Source organism: Tamandua tetradactyla, chromosome 22, assembly GCF_023851605.1.
Source record: "Tamandua tetradactyla isolate mTamTet1 chromosome 22, mTamTet1.pri, whole genome shotgun sequence".
Classification (NCBI taxonomy): domain Eukaryota; kingdom Metazoa; phylum Chordata; class Mammalia; order Pilosa; family Myrmecophagidae; genus Tamandua; species Tamandua tetradactyla.
The window spans coordinates 16,504,973-16,526,066 of NC_135348.1; the positions used below are offsets into that span (position 1 = coordinate 16,504,973).

General features: G+C 34.8%; 1 non-coding gene across 1 annotated transcript; it reads right to left on the reverse strand.

The window, feature by feature from the left end:
• Positions 1-746: 746 nt before the first annotated feature.
• LOC143666403 (U6 spliceosomal RNA) lies at positions 747-853 on the reverse strand. Its single transcript, XR_013167604.1, has one exon. It is a non-coding gene; the product is annotated as a U6 spliceosomal RNA (small nuclear RNA).
• Between the last annotated feature and the right edge of the window lie 20,241 nt (positions 854-21,094).

Here is a 21,094-nt window from a genome sequence, read left to right on the forward strand (position 1 = left end):
ACATGTAAACAAAAAAGCTATAAATTTCAAAGCACAGCACCACAATTAGTTGTAGAACATATTTCAGAGTTTGACATGAGTTACAGTTTCACAATTTTAGATTTTTACTTCTAGCTGCTCTAAAATACTGGAGACTAAAAGAGATATCAATTTAATGATTCAGCAATCATATTCATTTGTTAAATCCCATCTTCTCTTTAAAATGCCACCATCACCTTTGATCTTTCCATCCCTCTCTTTGGGGGTGTTTGGGCTATGGCAATTCTAAATTTTTCATATTGTTAGGGTCTGTCACTAATATAGGGTAGGTAGATGGAACTATCTGATGTTCTCGAGAGGCTGGGCTAGGTTTCAGGACTTATCTAGTTGGGTTTTTTTTTAATCTAGTAGAATCATTTCACTGTCCAGGTGTCCTGAAATTTTGTAAGGGGCTGTTTTAGCAAATCCTTTTAATCTGGAAACTCAGGTCTCTATGTTCTGATAATTTTTCTTGAACTATTTTGATAATTTCCTTTGTTCCAGTTTTCCTGTTCTCTTTTTATAGTTCTTCAGTTTTCTTATTTTTTTCTCCTATTTTTCATCTCTTTGATCTGTTTGATCTGTCATGTTGATCTCTTTGAGATGAAAAACATATATATAGAGAGAGATTATATAGTAATGATAAATCTATGATCTTATCTATACATGTAGTTTGTTTGATTGTTTTTCTTTTCCCCAAATAGATTTTTCTTTTCTTTTTTTTTTTTTTAAATATGGAACGCTTCATGAATTTGCTGGTCATCCTTGTGCAGGAGCCATGCTAATCTTCTCTGTATCATTCCAATTTTAGTATATGTGCTGCTGAAGCGAGCACCCCAAATAGATTTTTATTCCTCCAGAACATTTTTTTTTACTGTTGTTATTAATTTGTATCTTCCACATTATAAGTGTTCTTCATGACTGGTAATTCTTGATGATGTTACCCCACGATTAAACATAGAAGACTAAAAAAACTCATTGGAAGCGCTGTATTTGGAGCTTCTTGACTTTACACTTCACCGTAAAGTGGCTTGAATGGCATGCTTTTAGGGAGCATTAAAATTTAGATATTAACTCTTGGGTTAGTTAAATTCACCAAGGGAGAGACTTCCGATTTCCTTCCAGATAAGTGAGTGCCTGATTGCTAGCATTTTGGGAGGTAACTGAGGGAAGAGAGCTGGGAGGGGTGGGTGGTGATGTCTCTGCATCCAGCATTTGATATGCATAATGTCAGAAAGTCCTAGTTGAGGTATAGCACTGATGTCTTCAACTATACCAGGCATTTTTCATAGTTCAGGGACCTTAAATTTCTTTCTTTCCGGACAATAAATGTCCAGACTACCACTAATCTTGAGGAAGAGCAATCGCTCAGCAGTTGAAATTGAGGAGGGATTCAAGGAATCCATCTTCGTTGTAGGCCACTTTTAGCCTAGTCATCTGAACGGCAAGTTCCTACCACCTTCTCATGTCTTTTGAAAACCCTGTAAGAATTACAGGTTAGCTTTTAGTTTTTCTAATGCTGTATTTTCTATTCAGGCTTCATGGTCTAAATCAGTTACCACTGGGTTTTTTTGGTTTTAGTTTCCAAAATTGTGTTCAGGCTATCTCTGCTTTCCCTGTCCTTCTGTAGTTTTAGTAGTATTTGGGGAAGGTGTGAAATGAATGCCTCTGTTTGATCTGTCATGTTGATGTAGAAATCCAGGAAATTATTTTTTTACCTTGTCTCACTAGTTGTTACATTACAGTATACTTTAGATCTGAACGAAATCTTTGCCTCTTTTGAGCTATAAGTGGAAATGAGATTTATATTTTAGACTTATCACTTAGCAAGATATATGTGCTAGGTTTGACCAATGCTGCTACATTACCTCTTTCCCAAACCAAAGTCACTATTCTTGAGAGCAGAACTGGTGTATAGAAGGATGATGAAGCATTAGTACCTAACCTGGCTCTCTACTTTGGTATATAAAGAGGGATGGCCTATTTTCTCTAGCAAAAGCTTTTCTCGTGAAAATATACCTGTTATATGAGCCATTTCTTCAGGGCCATGTTACTCTATAGACGACAAGAGTCGTGTTGAATTCATAGATAAAATTAGCAGACTCACTTAATGCAGTTAAGAATTTGCATACTAAGAAAACCTTTAGTGACTGATCCCATTGCTAGCTTTTTAGGTGTGGTAAAACACCGATGGGGAGCTGATTTTGGACAGGTTACATCACATCACATGTATGTAGGCTCAGCATTTATTAGGCGTCAGTATAACATTTCTATTTGTCAAAGTATTCCGAGCATCGCAAAGAAGAACTGAAATTATTATTTTTATTATTATTATGTTTTTCATGGCAGGCACCAGGTGAAATGATTTTTAACATAATTTTATTGAGATATGTTATATATTCAGATACCATATAATCATCCTAAGTGTACAATCAGTGGTTCATAGTATCATCATATAGTTGTGCATTCATCATCACAATTGATTTTTGAACATTTTCATTACTAAAAAAATAAATAAAAGTTAAAAAGAACACCCAAAACATTCCATAACCCCCCATATGCCCCTATTATTTATTTTTGCCTTTTTTTTCTTATTTATCTGTCCATACACTGGATTGAAAGTATTTTATCTTTTTACATTTTATACACATATTCATATACGCACCCATTTAAAAATCATTAGTAAATTTACTTTTATTGCAAGATAACATATAAATAGTACCAAATGTTTTTGCCATCCCTCTCCATAGGAAAGCTCATAACTTTAAAAAGGTGAAAGTACTTAATTTCACAAAGCTGGGTTTTTGTGATAAGTGAGAAATAGTAACTGAAAAATGCTTTCTGGAAGTCTACACTCAGAGACAAAGACAAATGCCTCTGCAAGGTGGCTTCTAAATATACATGGGGCACACAGTTATTAGTGACTATCTGAGCAAGCTTAATTCAACTGAAGCTAATGAGGAAAAGGGCAAAGAATTGTTAAGTAGAAATTTGTGCATTTCACTTTTTTGGATTTGGTGCATCTATTTCTGGATCTATCAGGAAGGAAATTATTTTGAGATAGTACACATTTTATACTTAACACATTTTTAGACACAGAAAAAGATGTACCCTTCATTCTTTAACCCAGAACTACCACCAAATTTCATCCCTCTCAAAAACCCATTTATAAAAGTCTGAATAAAATATAAATTAAAAAATATTTTTTAAAAATCTAAGTAAATTTTAGTTTCAATTTAGTAAAAGCTTCCGTTCAGAGCTTCCCCCAATAATATTTATTTTTGCCTCGTTCTTTTTAATTCTGTGAGAAAAAGTATTGGTCCCAAAAAATTAAAAATTAAATATTATTATTATCACTATATTTGAACTTAAGACAAAATAAGATTACATAAAAGTATACTCACCTGTTATATGTGCCATTGCAGGTGTAATAATGATCAATGGCCAAAACAAAATATAGAGTTTTCTTCCTATTTTCTAAATAAAAACTTCCTGTGATAATCAAGGAGAATGATGTTCAAATTATTTCAAAGGATCAAAAAGTTAAAAACTAAAAGAATTGTGAACTGTTTAGAAAAATTGGCTTTGTTTTTATTTTATGCAGTATTTTGCTTTGCAAAGACATTTACAGGAAACCCTCCTAAAATAAAAGATGTGCAGGGGTCAAAAACAAATTAGAGTTAGAAAATCTGTCAATCAGTAATACTTTTATTTTTTAGGAGCCAGAAACTGTTCTGGGAGCAGTGAGTTCAGTGGGAACAAGATGGAGGCCATGACTTTGAGTAGATATCCTTTCAAGTGAGGGAAGGTGGCATTCTTAGGATTCCTTCTCTCATTAATCAGGAAACCATTTATGAGCACCTACTAAGTGTCTGGCCTAGCAAAGGCCTGGATGCGCCGAGATTAAAGGCATAGTTCTTGCCTTCAAGGAGCTCATTTGCTATGGTTGAGCCATAAATAATGCAATAGACTGAAGAGATGGGACTGGAGACCTTTCAAAATCTGAAGGCCCTCTAACTCTACTCCAATTTATGATTTCAGGAAAGTTTTTATCTGTAAAATGGGGAGAGTATTACTTAATCCATAGCTTCGTTGGGAACCTTAAAGAACATCATGTAGAAGAAATGTGGGTCCTGGGGAGCTCAGCTCCTGACCAGCTCAGTGGCTGCATCTCAGCAGGAAAAATCCTATTTCATGCCTCAGTAGACTGACAAATTACTATGTGTCATGGAGTTTCAGGGCCACTTGTGATATTTAAACCTGACATGTTAAATTGTGGGATGCTAGATCCATGTGGTAAGTACTATGTTCAAGGTAAAAGCAGGTTGTCATGGGAGCACATAGAAAGGACACCTGGGGAAGGGGTGGGCCGGGAATCCTGAGGTAAAGGAGTTAGTCTGAGGGTAGAGAGAAGAACTGGCATTTAAGGTAGAAGAGCTCAGACAAGTAGGTGGAGGTTAGAGAGAAGAGTTTGGTACTTTAAAGGAGCCCCAAGTATTCCAACAGTATAGAGCCTGAGCAGGGATTCTGAATCATTTTTTGTGGCGCAGTCCATTTTGATAATCTGGTAAAGCCTGTGAACCCTCCTCAGAATAGTGGTTTTTTTTGTGTGTGAAAAAATAACATGTATACCAAAAAGGCAGTAAGTTTCAAAGCACACTACAACAATTATTTATAGGACAGATTTCATAGTTTGGTGTGGGTTACAATTACACAATTTTAGGTTTTTCCTTCTAGCTGCCCCAAGATCCTGGAGAAGATAACGTTTTTAAATGTAGAAAATAGGAAAGATTATATTGCAGTGTAGTCATCAGAATTTTTAAAGCATAAGTGCAATATATACAATCTTTATTAATCCATTAAATAATGAGGTTTAGCAGTGAGTTCAATAACTACTGTAATTTCGCAGTAGCAATGAGGAGAAATAATGTTTTGAGGTATCAGGGATATCTGTAATGTGCTATGAAAGATAATGATATCTACTGGCTGTACTCATAGGTGTTGCCAATACTACTATGGTTTGTTCCTACACTCATAATTGGAGGAAACCCTAATTTTCAATTAGAGATTAGTTAAAATGAAGATGTAATTTTTTTCCCCATGCAAATTCAAGCTATCACAGGTTCCACGCTATTGACATCTGGTTCTGGGCTCCTTGCCTTCTTCAGATCTCACCTCTAATTCACTGTTTAGTTTGAGAATGTAAATACCTGATCAAGCCAATTCCCCCCTTAAAACTCTTCACTGATTCACTTGATTTCTGGGATTAAATCCTTCATTATGATTTTCAAAACCCTCTGGGATGACAGTCTCTCTCCAGTCCCTTAGTTCTGCTCTCCTTCCCAGCCATGCAGAATTTGTCAAACACAATTCTCTCTTGCTTCATGTCTTTCCATTTATGTTGCTTCTGAATGGAATCCCTTTCCTTGACCTTACTGCTTCTCTGCTTGGTAAACACATTAGTCATTACCACCTGCAATCTGCCTTAGCGTTTTTATGTTTCCTGACCTCAAAGTGCTTATAGCCCACTGCAAGAAACTGATAAGTAAACAGATTATTTACAATACAATGTGAGATCTGCTTGGTTTACTGTTGTATGTCCAGGGTATACGTAGTAGCTGAAACAGTATCAGCACAGAGCCTAGTTACACAACTCCAGAGGGCACCTCATTGTCAATCAAGGCTTGACCCATAATATGAATTCAATAACTATTTTATTGATGAATGACAAAGTGGCCTCAGCTGAGTGAAGGACTGAAATTTGAGCAGGAACCATACTTTGGATTGCGTGTGCTCAATTTTTAAAATAAATGATCGTGATCTTTTCTTGTATATTGACTTATAGTCCAAAAGAGGTGTATCTCTTGGGCTAAACAAAAATCCCTTTAAAACTTATTATTATATTGCTTTGTATAAGACCTTGTCAAGAGTTTGAAAATAGAAATTATAGACTGGAAAAAATACTTGCAAATCACCTGACAAAGGACTTGTATCTAGATTATATAAAGAACTCTCGAAAACATAATCCAATTAGAAAATGGGCAAAAGAGATGCACAGACATTTCACTGAAAATAATATGCAGATGGAAAATATGCAAATGAAAAGAATTTCAACACTAGTCATTAGACAAATGCAAATAAATATCACAGTGTAATATCACACCACATTCCACACCTATCAAAATGGCTACAATAAAAAGTAGCAATCACACTAAGTGCTGGTTAGGATGCTAAGATACTGAATTTCTTATACATCACTATTGGGAATATAAAATGCTAACTGCCACTCTGAAAAAGTTTGACAGTTCCTTTTAAAGTTAAAAGAGGACTTAACATATGGCCCAACAGCTGTGTTCTTGGGCATTTATGCCAGAGAAACAAAACTTCTTTTCACATTAAAAAAAAATGTTATTATAGAAGTAATCCTTCATCTATAGGAAACTTGGAAAATATGGCAAAACATACAAAAAGAAAATTGAAGTTCCCATAAACAAGTCCATGACTGGATGGAACCATTTTGGAATGTATCAGTGACATTTGAAAATGATTGTAACCCTTATTGAACATATATTTGGACACTGATTTCTTGATTCTAAAAGTATATAAATTATGTCAAATATTCAGAATATATACTTGTCATTCTGATGTGATTTTTCCTTTGTTAATTCTTTCATTGAGCAAATATTTACTGAACAGGGGGTAAGACACTGAGCTTGACACTCCTGAGAACATAAAGATAAATTGGGCAGTGGTTCCATTACCCAGACTATTGAGGAGATCAAACATTGAGAACCTTAATACAAAGTGTCAGGATAAGTACCATAAGAAAGTTGCAGTCAGCCAGAGTGAACTTTTTAAAGGTAAATTAAGTCATGTGACTTTCTTGTTTAAAACCATCAATGAATTCTCATTGAATTTATTTTATTTTAAATAAATAAAATGCAGTCATTTCATTGGATTTTTATCTAAAATCCAAAACCATTAATCATGATCTATAGCCTTGTTTGGCCTGGGTCCTACCTACCTCTTCAATTTCATCTCATGGCATATTTGCTTTTGCAGTTACTTTTCCCTTACCCTAGAATCCTCAAATAGAATGAATTTTCTACTAGCAATTCAAACAGCTGTCTTATTCTCAGGATCTCAGAGGAAATAATACCTCCTCAGAGAAGCTTTTCCTGAACACAGTATTCAAAATAGCTCTCCTTCCACCAAGCTACACTCTATCATATTATCTTTGTTTTCTTCACCACATTTAATTTGTAAATAATTTTGTATCACTTACTTGTTAGTCATTTATTGTCTGGCTTTCCATTACCATGTAAGTTCCATAGGACAGGGATATATTTTTTTCAGCTCTTTATTTAAAACATCTCCAACTTTTTATTTTAAAATATTTCAAGTCTACAGAAAAGTTAAAAGAATACAATGAATACCCATGTATCTGTCACATAGTTTCCAATTGTTAACTTTTTGCTGCATTTGCTTTAGTTTACTCCTTATGTATACATATATATACTTTTCTGAACTATTTGGAAATAAGTTGTGCATATCATATATAAGCCCTACACTAAATACTTCAGCCTGAATCTTCTAAGAATGAGGAATTATTCCTGCAAAATTACAATACCATTATCATACTAAGTAACATAATATTGGCTACAATAATGTTATCTAATATATAGACCATATTCAAATTTCCCCTGGCATCCTGAAATTCCCTGATGGCTATTTTTCCCAACACAGGATCTAATTAAAGATCACTCATTGTATTTCCCCACCTGCCTTTTAAAATAAATCTTTCATAACATTGACCTTTTTAAAGAGTTGAGACCCCTTGTTTTATAGAATTTTCTACAATCTGGATTTGTCTCATTGTTTCTTCGTGACTAAATTTGGTTAAATATTTTTGGCAAGAATATTAACATAAGTGATATAATTCACAAGACATCCTATCAGGAAACACATAACATCAATTTTGAGTCATTCTTGGTTATATTGTTTGATCACCTGGTTAAGGTGGGGTCTGTCAAATGGCTCCATTGTAAAAATAACTTTTTCCTTTGTAGTTAATATTGACATTTAGAGAACATGTGAATATTCAGTTCTCCAACAATCTTTCACCCATTGCTTTTAGCAACCTTTAATGATCCTCGAGTCAATTTAAAGTGGTAGTTACAAAATGGTGAATTTTCGAAGGGCAGTCATCTTTTCTGATCTCTTCACAGCTATATCCACAATGCCTGGCACAGAATTTAGAGTTGGCACTGAGTGAATATTTGTTGAATAAATGAATTAAAATCTACCTTATATAGGTAGGATAAAGCAAAAATACTGTCAAAATGGTGGCAATGTACTGCAGAGCGGACTATCCGCCCATTCTTTGGACCAGGGATGTACAAACTATGGCCCATGGGCCAAATCCTGTTCGCAATCTATTTTTGAATGACCCACATGCTAAAAATTTTTACATTTTTAGGTCATTGAAAAAGAAATTAAAAGAGGAACAATGACCTTCTCGACCAAAAGGGGAAAGAGTGAAATGAGACAAAGTGTCAATGGCTGAGAGATCCCAAACAGACTCGAGAGGTTATCCTGGAGGTTATTCTTACGCATTAAGTAAATATCACCTTGTTATTCAAGATGTAATAGAGAGGCTGGAGGAAACTGCCTGACAATGTAGAGCTGTGTTCCAGTAGCCATGTTTCTTGAAGATGATTGTATAATGATATCGCTTTCACAATGTGACTGTGTGATTGTGAAAACCTTGTGTCTGATGCTTCTTTTATCTACCTTGTCAACAGATGAGTAGAACGTATGGAATAAAAATAAATAATAGGAGGAACAAATGTTAAAATGAATTCGGTTTGAAATGCTAGTGATCAATGAAAGTGAGGGGTTAGAGGTATGGTATGTATAATCTTTTTTTTTCTGTTTTCATTTTATTTCTTTTTCTGTTGTCTTTTTATTTCTTTCTCTGAATTGATGCAAATGTTCTAAGAAATAATGATTATACAACTATGTGATGATATTGTGAATTACTGATTATATATGTAGAACGGAAAAAAAAATGGCCCCAATTCAAAAAAAAAAAAAAAAGGAGAACAATGATTCATTACATGTGAGAATTATAAAACTCAAATTTCAGGGCTCATTAACATAGTTTTATTGGAACATAGATACCCTCATTTGTTTTGGTATTGAAGAGGGCTGCTTTCATACTACAATGGTAGATTTGAGTAATTCTATCAGGGACTATATGGTCCACAATATCTTCTGATCCTTTATAAGGAGTATTTGCTGACCCCTGCATTAGATCTTTTTAAAAATATTTGAATTGTGGTAGCATATATATAAAACATGAATTTCTCCATTTAATCCATTGAACTAAATGTTCAATTCAGTGCTATTAATTACATTCACAATGTTGTCCTACTGTCACCACCATCCATCACCAAAACTTTTTCATCACCTCAAACAGAAATTCTGAGTGTATTAAGCAATAACTCCCTATCCCCTTAGAACTCTCAGAGAGGGAAGTTGTGGTGGTATTAGAATTAGGCCTAGGGCTGTGGCTGGCTGATTACCAAAGGGCAAATTCCAAAAGCAATTAGGGTCCAAGGAGAAAGAAATCTCTGAGAAGAACAGCAGTAAAGAGCATCTGGGGACCTGAGTGAGTCATCTATGGTCAGATATCAATGAAGAAAGAAAAAGCTAGGGCAGTAAAACAGTTCATAAAATGGAACAAAAATCTGTGATAGCAGATTGCTCCTCATTGCTGCGGCCTCTTGTCTCTCACTTTTCTTCTCTTGTGAGAGTGCCTACATGTTCTTTCACATGCATTCTTAATAGACTTTCTGCCTGCTTAAAACAGAATAAAAAGCCAAAACAACAAAGAGACTAAAAAAGATAGTTTTTCCTTTCATTTTTAAACAATTGAGATTTAATTAATATACAATGAAATGCATAGATCTTAGTAGATTTTATGTATGACAGTTTGATTAGTTTTCATGAATGCAAAAACTAATGTAACCCTCACCCCTGTCAAGATACTGAGCATTTCCATCATCCCACGGAGCTCCCATTCCACAGATGATCACTGTTCTGGTTTTTCACCTTAGATTAGTATTGTCTATTTTCTTTTTTTAATGCAAATTTATTGTGATATATTATATATTCACATACCATAGAATTATCCAAAGTGTACAATCAGGGTCTCACAGTATCATATAGTTGTGCATTCATCATCACAATCAATTTTTGAACATTTTTATTTCTCCAAAGTAAAAAAAAAAAGAATAAAAATAAAAGTGAAAAAGAACACCCAAAACTTCCCATACCCCCGTGCTGGTTTGAAACTATTGTGTATCCCAGAAAAGCCATGTTCTTTTTTTTTTTTTTTTTTTTGCCTTTATAAGAGGAAGTTTTATTGTTAATTATTTACCTTAATAGTGTCAGAAAGAGGAACAGATTAGCTCAATCCAACATGATTGGTAGTTGCCAAAATCTAATGAAGCAAGTGTTCTGATTGCTAAGGATTTAATTTGGATGCTTTTAATACTTAGCTATGTAATGCTTCAAACCTAATCCAGAATAAATGTATCATCTCCCTCCCTTTTCACTTTAATACCTTACCTTCCTCACTTCAATATGGAAATAACTTCATTAAATGATTCCCAGAAGAGTATAGCTATGAGGACAATGAACAAAAAGAACTCAAAATAAAACTCTGTACGATAACTTGCTAGTCTAAGGAACCAAAACCTTCTAATATATTAAGAATAAATCCAGTTACAAATGCATTAATAGGTTATGTGAAGAGGCTCTGTAATAACTGAAAATGGCTGGCTATTTGCAAGATACACAAGCAGGAACAGTGCATCTAACCCAGCACCGGCCCTCAGATGCCAAAAGTTATTCTCTCCACTGTAGGCCACATACAAGAATCCATCTTCATCTTTTGCCTTCTCGTAGAGCTGTCCCATGGCTAGACTGGACTGTGGAACTGTCTTATCCACAAACAGAAAGATCACCTTTTCAGAAGGAAGCTGGATCCTTTTCCTGATGATCCACATGAATTGAGCCACAATGATGTCAGATGGAACCAGGTATTTGCTGACTTTCTATCCTTGTTTTCTTAAACTGTACATAAGTGAAACAGTCTGTTATGTACTCTTGTTTCTGGCATCTTTCGTGTAGCATGATGTCATCTTGTATGGTAAAGAACAGTGACTAGTTCTTTTTCATTTTTGAGTAGTTTTATGCTGTATTAATATACCACAATGTGTTTATCCATTGACCTCCTGATGGACATTTGGGCTACTTCCAGTTTTCAGCCATTCTGATGGAGTTACTGTGAACATTCTGTGCAAGTCTTTTTGTAGGTATGTGTGTCGCTTTTTTTTAGGAAACACCTAGGAGTGGGATTTCTGGGTTACCACGTAACTATAGGTTGAACTTGGTAAAACTGATAAGCCATTTTCCATAGTGGTTTAGATTTACTTTCCTGTGACTAATGCATGAGAGTTGCAGTTACTCTGCAACTTTGCTAATATTTGGTTAAAAATATTTTTTAAAATTTCAGCCCTTCTGAAAGGGTGTGATATATCATTGTGGGTTGAATTTTCATTTTCCAATGATTAATGGTCTTATAATTGAATTGTAAAATTCTTTTGCCAAATACATGTATTTCAAATATTAAAAAAAAAGTGATTACTATATCCAGTGCTGAATCCTTATCTTGCTTAATCTGTGCAATAATTCTGTCTGGTAGATATTCCTAGCCCTATTTTACAGATGAGAAAAGTGAAACTGAGAGGAATTAAAAAAGAATGTGGGAAATTGTGTTAAAATAGAATTAAACTCTCTTATTTTTCTTATTATTTGAAATAAATTCTTAAGAGAACTGGTGTTAAAATATTTACGTATATTCCCTTTTTTGGTACTACTAAATAGGGAACCTAAATGCCAGCACTTAAATTAAATGGACTGGCAAGTCACTGGATTTAGTACCTTTTATTTAACTCAGGAGACTCTTACGTTCTTCATTGTCAAAGTGACCCAGCAATCTGTTAGATGCTTGGGAAAATAACAGCTCTTTCAATCCAAGAGGGTACAATAAAATCTGTTAAGTTGGTAACAACAGCATAGCTCTCTAAACCTGTGTTAACGTGGCAGAGTGAAAATGGTTAAAAAGGGAAAAGTATATTAGTAAGTTTCTGCAGTCCCCCCCCCCCCCCCCCGGATTTGATTTCAGCCTTGGGAAATACAAAGGTTGACTTTATTTTGTATGTTTCTTTCTTTTTTTTTTTTTTCTAAAATATGGGGTTTTCAGCCATCTCCAGGCAGTCAAACCAGTTTGATGGGTACCCCTCCCACTTCCCCCATCAGATATTGGCTTCAGACCTTACTGCTTTGGTTGATGATTAGAGTTGGACAGGTGTGGCAGTGAAAAAAAGAAGGAAAATAAAAAACCTTTGCAAACTCCACAGAGAGATTTTGTAAATAAATGTGAAGGCTGTGCAAACATAATACCTATACTTTCTCTAGTTTCAATGGCATACTCTGAACCCAAAAGAAAGAGGAAGAAACAACCCACGATCCACAATACAGCCTTTTAATTTTATTTTGTTATTATTTATTTTATTTTTTAAAGGGGAAATGTGTCTGGCCAAAATACATGGTGATTAAAATTTTTATTTAAATAGCTTACATTTAGGAACCCTGGAGAATTTTCAATGGTTAAAAAAATGACAAAGACATAAGTGAGAACTCAGTTTACTTCAAAGGAAGTCAGAATAATTCTTTGTTGACTTAGGAATAAAAGGATCAGCAGGGTTGTGTTCCAGCACAGCTCTTAGTTGGCTTGAGCTGGGGCAGCACGAAGTTAAATATGAATTTTAGTTAGGATTTACAAACAGGAGAGGATCTTCCACAGTGGGGCCAACCACGAAAAATCTAAGCTAGTGCTCAGCAAAGGGGCCAGGGGGAGTGCAAGGGCTTATAAAGATTTAGCACAAGGTGTGAGAACAGAGTTTCTGCAGAGTCTTGTGACACAGGGGTTTAGAGATTTGTTATCAACAGTGATCAGCGGAGGGAAGTTAAATGTTTCATTTATGATACTATCTATACATTCTTTCATCCCCCTCCTCCTGAGGAGCTTTGATGCTTTAATTTCTTTCCGGGTTCATTGTAGGTGGCTACATGCAGTAACTTATTCTCAATATGGAGGAGGGGCTCCAGCCCTAGGTCTCCCCAGGTGGGGAAACTAGTGAACTTGGTTGTCTCTGAACAGTTGGAGGAGGGTTAGAGGTGGGTCTAGGATGATGGACCTGCCTTACTGAGAAGATAGGAGCTGCAGTAACTCCATTCTTCTTCCTAGATGCCCTATGAACTCCTCTAGCATTCTCTTTTCATTTCTTAGAATAAAGTGTCAAGTGGCAGAGAGGAAATGGGCAACAGCAGGAGAGCAGGCAGCAGAGGTGTGTATCAGTTTGTTGTGTTTAGTCCTAGATTCTTTTTATGATATTTTACAGATTATTACTTTTTTTTTTTTACATGATTTGAAAGAATAGCAGAGATTCTGGTTCTGAAGAAATCAATTAAGTCATTTGCTTCATGGACTTCTAATGGTCCGAGGGAGCAAAGTAGAACATCTTTGTCAAGAATTACCTCCTTTGCTCCAAGAAACTAATAGAATTTGTGACTGATTCAAAAATTACATGGATGTCCCAATCGCTAACTAGATCAGTTGGTAAATATACACTAGACAGCCAGATTGAGCAGAAAAGCTTTCATAAAACTTTTTCAAAAAATTTAAAATATGGCCATCTAACATATGGTTTAATTATTACAATGGCTTCATTTATTAAGCACTAATTGCTTTGGAGACATATGCTAAGTGCTTTACCTGTAATCTTCACAATAAGTATTATTATTATGGTCATTTAACAGATGAGGAAACTTTATACTTCAATGATTTGTTCAATAATTTTTCAAGAGCACATAGCCAGCTTGGCATGGAAATAGCATTAAAGCTAGATGTATTAGGTGCCAAAGCCTATCCTCTTAACTGGTGCACAATTTTATGTCAGTTATAACAGAAAAAATTAGAAACAACTTGAATTTAAACAATAGAAGATTGGCTAAATTATGTTCTAGTCATACAGTATAATATTATGCAGTTATTAAGGTCATGTTTAAAAGACTAGTTAGTGACATGGGAAAATGTTGAAACATTTGTAAGTGATAAAAGCAGGCTATAAAGCAATATGTTTCACATGATCTCAATTTTGTAAAACACATTCATTTAGTGGAAATGCATACACTAAATGTTAGAGATAGTATCTTCGGGTGTTGAAATTACAGGTGTGTTTTTCTTTTGTTTTTGAACTTTTCTACATTTCTCAAACTTTCAACAACTAACATGTCTTACCTTCATAATTATATGACCCCTCAATATTATTTAAAGTAGAAGAGAGATATATAGTAAGAGGAATAACAAGTGTGCTATCATCAGTTTCATGACTGATAACAGAAATTTTGTGGGGAAAGAAGGGTGGGGAGCTCTGAGCATGTGAATGTCTTTCACAGGTGCAGTCATCAGTGCAGATATGTCTCATAATTTTCCATTAAGCTGACATCATATCTACCAGGGTCATGAGTAAGCACAAACATATCCTGATCATTTTCCTCCTTCTTGAATTGCTTTCCTCAGTTTACTTGACTCCATGATTCTATTTTCCATCTATTTCATTTGCCTCCTCTTTCTCAATCTCCTTTTCTAGTTCCTTTTTCTCTTCTCACTCCCCTTTACATTTTAGAGACTTAAAAGAGGCTCTGGGTCTCCTCCTTACCATCTACTTCAGAGGAAAAAAAATTCAAAATCTTCACGACCCAGTCAGAAACAAGGAGAGTGAAGTTAAGTCCTTGATTTCACTGCCACCCTTCTCCAGTCCAACCCCGCATTTATATGTCAATCAATTGACTATCCACCCTATTGCTCAAGTCGAAAGCCTAGAAACCATCTTTCATTTGTCTCTCTTTTTTTTTTTCTTTACTTGGGTTGTTGGTCTTTTTATTGTTGAGTTGCAAAATTTCTTTATATATTCTGAATAGAAAACTTTTATTGGATATGTGGTTTCCAAATATTTTCTCCCATGAGTAGGCTGCCTTTTCACTTTCTTAAGTCCTTAGAAGCACAATATTTTTTATTTTGAGCAGATTACATTTACCTATGTTTTTCTATCATTGCTTGTGCTTTGGGTGTCAAGTCTAAGAAACCATGGCCTAACACAAATCTTGGAGATTCTTCCCTACAATTCTTCTAGAAGTGTTATAGTTCTGGCTCTTAAATTAGGTCTTTGATTCATTTTGAGTTAATTTTTATGTTACTTGTGAGATAAGGGCCCTCTTTCATTCTTTTGGATATGGATATCCAGTTTTCCAGATGAGTGGTCTTGGAAGCCTTGTTAAAAATCAATTGACCAGGCAGGCCACAGTGGCTCAGCAGGCATACTTCTTGCCTGCCATGTTGGAGACCCGTGTTTGATTTCTGGTGCCTGCCCATGCAAAAAAGAAAAAAAAAAAAAATCAATTGACTGTAGGTGTAGGGATCTATTTCTGAACTCTCAATTCGATTCCATTGATCAATATATTGCTCTTTATGCCAGTACTATGCTGTTTTTATTCTGTAGCTTTGTAATATCCTTTGACGTCAGGAAATGTGAGTCTTCCAACTTCATTCTTCTTTTTCAAGATATGTTTGGCTATTTAGGCATCTTACCCTTTCAAAGAATGTGATAATTGACTTTCCCATTTCTGCAAAGTAGGCTGATGGAATTTTTATTGGGATTATGTTGAATCTGTAAATCAATTTGGGTATAATTGACATCTTAATGATATTTAGTCTTCTGGTCCATAAACATGCAATGTCCTTCCATTTAATTAGGTCTTTAATTTATTTTAGTAAAGTTTTGTACTTTTCTGATTACTGGCCCTTTATATCCTTGGTAAAATTTATACCTAGGTATTTGATTCTTTTAGTTGCCATTGTAAAGGGAGTTTTTCCTTGATTTCCTCCTCAGATGGCTCCGTACTAGAGTATCATTTGCCTCTTTTTTTCATCTCCAACGCCCTTACATCTGACATATCAGTAAGTCCTGTTGGTTCTATTCTCATAATGTATCTTAAGTTCTTTTTTTTCCCTTCTCAGCCTCCATCTCGTAACTGAAAAATCAGGATTTAAGGGATACTTTTGATTGCTGAATCATTATATAGATATTCCTTTTGGCTTTCTAGTATATTGGAATAGATAGAGGGAAATTCCTGAAATCTCTAAATTGTAATTCAGCTGCCTTGATTTCTGATAGTGATCCTATAGCCCCTTATCTTCTGCCCCTGTGATTGTAAAAACCTTGTGACTAACCTTGATTTGTACTCAGTTATCTAGTTTTTCAACTTTAGAGTCTTGTAATCACTAATGACAACCTCTAATGCTTATTCATGAAGGGTCTTGGGTCAAGTCCAAAGTAATCTTGATAACCAAGACTGGTTCTAACCAAATGGGCCCACCTGACAGTACAGTAGCTTAGACTTTAACCTACAAATCACCTATTCCTCATTATAATATTAAAAATCATACCCATCATCATTTTTTTCTTTTTTTATTAATTAAAAAAAAATTAACTAACACAACATTTAGAAATCATTCCATTCTACATATGCAATCAGTAATTCTTAATATCATCACATAGATGTATGATCATCATTTCTTAGTACATTTGCATCGATTTAGGAAAAGAACTAGCAAAACAACAGAAAAAGATATAGAATGATAATATAGAGAAAAAAATAAAAATAATAATAAAAATAAAAAATAAAAAATATATAAAAATGAAAAAAACGAAAAACACAAACAAACAAAAAAACTATAGCTCAGATGCAACTTCATTCAGTGTTTTAACATAATTACATTACAATTAGGTAGTATTGTGCTGTCCATTTTTGAGTTTTTGTATCTAGTCCTGTTGCACAGTCTGTATCCCTTCAGCTCCAATTACCCATTGTCTTACCCTGTTTCTAACTCCTGATGGTCTCTGTCACCAATGACATATTCCCATCATCATTTTTTAAAGCTGCCATTTTCTTATACAAGTTCTAGGACTAAGTATGTAATCAATTAGTGCATGCTCAATAATTAGGTTACCTCTAATTTTTTCATCTGGGGTGCTCTGCTTATTTTATTTAACCCTGTCCATCCTTTTCCCTAATAAATCTATCAGAATCACTGCAGTTTGTGGAGACAGATTTTGGGTTGCTAGGCCATCTGATCTCCTACTATGCGCCTAGTAATAAACTCTTTCTCCCTTTGAAACCCAGGTGTCTCAGGAATTGGCTATTGAGCACGACGGACAAAAGGATCCATGGCCTTTGTCTGATAACAGTCTTGCCTAAACCGTTTAAATGTTTTCCTCACTGGTCTCTGTTTTTATTTTTGCCTTGCCACCACCCATTCTCCACACAAAGCTACTTACACTAATCTCTGGATTTGAGGCTGAAACGTCAAAGGATGTGGCTCTGGACTTCCTTCATTCTTCCTAGAATGCAAAGGTGATTTACCTAGCTTGCCTGAATTATCAACAGTCCCGAATTAACTCAATAGTGCTAAAAAAAAAAAAAGTTGAATTCATTTTGGTTTCCTATCAGTCAAATACTTGACAACTTAAAAAAGGAACAAAAACATTTATTAGCTCAATTGCTCTGATCCTCTTGTATGACACCCTATTGGTTACCACTGGTTGAGGAAGAAATGAAAAAAAGAGGGAAATTAGATTTCTTAAAAAATTCTCATCCAGGTTGAATAAAAGGTGTATTGTAGTCTGTGGTTTACCAAATTTGTTTCCGTTTAAGTTAGTCTTTTTTGTTCATTTATATAAGTTAGTGTTAACCTCAATTTTTCCAGGACCTCAATTCAATAGGTACTTTTTATTTTATTTTATTTATTTTTGCCTCCTAAGCTTCTACAACTATGACTCATAGAACTAGAACAGCACTGCTATGTGCTAGTTTCTGTATTAGATTTTTCTCAACTGCTTAAAATGACATAAGCAAAGTACACTTTTTAAAAAAAAGCTTAAACATAAAATTAAACTAACAACCTCCCATTAAAAGAAATTGGACTTAGCAGAGGAATAAAGACCTTCTAATTTTACTATACAACATAAACTGATTTTCCCCAGCTATGTCTTCCATGGTTGCCAATCTCAGAACTACCATTAATCTCATTTACACTCTGGAAATTAGAGCACATTTTCCACAGTGATAATTTTTTATTTACTAACCACATTTTGCTTTAGAAATAAACAATTTGAAAGCTGACACGTTTCTTTGTTGCCTTTAACATAAAATGTAGCAATAGTCTGTCTGTTATTTGCTTTTCCTTAGACAGAACTCTCATTTCTTCTCCCTTCTGATTTAGAAGCCTGCTGCTTTGGAATAAAATACATAATTTAAATTGTTCACATTTGGGAACATTCTAGGTTATTTCCAATAATTTCCAAAAATCTTATAGAAGTTAATTTTAATTAATGTTAACTTATTAAATACAAGTCAAGGGAGTATTTTGAAATCAAATAATTAATTAGGCCAATGACTATAAATGTTGGCCCTGCATTGGAATTACTTGGGAAGCTTTACAAAATGCAGATTAAATTAAATCAGCTCTGGAGATGCTGATTTAATTGGACCCAGTATAAAAGGCTCAGGTGATTCTAAAGGGTGGCCAAAGTAAAAGCTACCAAATCAGGCAATTACAAGTATAAAATGTCAATTCCTACTTTTGAGTCTGGCTGCATGTATGACAAAGGTTGCAATAAATTTTTCTAAGACTGTGCCATATCAGTTTAACCATGATGACATCTATCTTCCAAATGTTTCAATTCAAATATTTGCTTAGCAGCTAAATAATATTTATGCACCTCCAGAGTCCCTCAGTAAATAAAGTGCGATATCAGTGGAGAGATAATCTAGGACATTTTTTCTTTACCTTCAGCTTCTTGACATTTTGGAAAAAAAGGCCTAATATTAAGTACCCTCCTGCAACAAATATGTTAATCGCCTCATTATCCCAACACTGGATTTCACCAATACTACGCAGTGGAGGATTCCATCAAAAATCGCCAACCCTGAATAGTTGGAGAGCTGCTAGTAATTTTCTTAAGAGGCTAATGAAAGCCTATCACTCTATTGTTTAAAATCCCTTAAACACAGCAAATTAACTTCAGGCTAGTCTCAAAGTCCTTAACCTGGTTTATCATATTCCACCCTACTTCTTCATCTTCATCTCTAGTCAACCTCCCATTAACAACCTACTTGATATTTGTAGATTCACTATTCACTGTTATGGGCAGTGCTTTCTTCTAATATTTTGCTTTTTGGATTTTATATGTTGTATCTAATTTTCCTTCTTTTTACCTTTACTGATAGTCTTCATTTCTACACTCTTCTCCATACCTCTCTCTCCTGTCTTTTCATTTCTGTCTCTAGTGCTCTGTATTAGGTAGGGTTCTCTAGAGAAATAGAATCAACAGGGAACATTCACAAATATAAAATTTATAAAAGTGTCTCATTTGACCGTGGGAACGCAGAGTCCAAAATCCCCAGGGCAGGCTGTGAAACTGACGATTCCGATGGAGGGTCTGGATGAACTCCACAGGAGAGGCTCACCAGCTGAAGCAGGAAGAGAGCCTGTCTCTTCTGAATCCTCCTTACAAGGCTTCTAGTGATTAGATTAAGCATCACTCATTGCAGAAGACACTCCCCTTTGGCTGATTACAAATGGAATCAGCTGTGGATGCAGCTGACATGTTCATGATTTAATTCTATGGAACGTCCTCATCGCAACAGACAGGCCAGCACTTGCCCAACCAGACAAACAGGTACCACCACTTGGCCAAGTTGACGCATGAACCTGACCATGACATGCTCCCTTTATTTTTCTTGCAGAGCTAGCTAGTCTCTTAGTCACAAATTCTCTCAGTGATTTTTTTTTTGTCTGAAAATGTTTTAATTTTTCCCTCATTTTTGAAGGACAATTTTGCTGGATATAGAATTCTTGGTTGGCAGTTTTTCTCTTTTAGTAATTTAAATATATCATCCCACTGTCTTGCCTCCATAGTTTCTGCTGAAAAATCAATGCATAGTTTTATTAAGCTTCCCTTATATGTGATGGATTGCTTTTCTCTTGCTGCTTTCAAAATTCTCTCTTTTTCTTTGACATCTGACATTCTGATTAGTAAGTGTCTTGGAGTACGTCTATTTGGATCAATTCTGTTTGGGGGACACTGCACTTCTTGGATTTTTAATTTTAAGTCTTTCATAAGAGTTGGGGAAATTTTCAGGGATGATTTCCTCAATTAGTTTTTCTCCTTCTTTTCCCTTCTCTTCACCTTCTGGGACACCCACAACATATATATTTGTGTGCTTCATTTGTCATTCAATTCCCTGAGTCCCTGCTCATATTTTTCCCTATATTTTCTTTTTTTTTGTCAGATTTCAGATGTTCTATCCTGCAGTTCACTAATCCTATCTTCTGCTTCTGGAAATCTGATATTGTAGGTTTCCATTGTTTTTTTCATCTCTTTTACTGTGCCTTTCGTTACCTTAAGTTCTGTGATTTGTTTTTTCAGACTTTTGAATTCTTCTTTTTGTTTCTTCCTTGCCTTCTTTATATCCTCCCTCAATTCACTGATTTGATTTTTGATGAGGTTTTCCATGTCTGTTCGGACACTCTGAATTAATTGTTTCAACTCCTGTATCTTATTTGAATTGTTGGTTTGTTCCTTTGACTAGGCCATAGCTTCAATTTTCCTAGTATGATGCGTTATTTTTTGCTGGTGTCTAGGTATTTAATTACCTTAATTAGTTTATTCTGGAGATTTTTTTCACTTTTTTTACCTAGGATTTTCTTGCTGGATGACTTTGTTGTCTATCTGTTCTCTGACATTCAGTTCAGCTTATTCTGGACCTCTAGCTTAGATTTTGTTTAACAGATCAGAATTTTTCAGTTCTTGTTTTC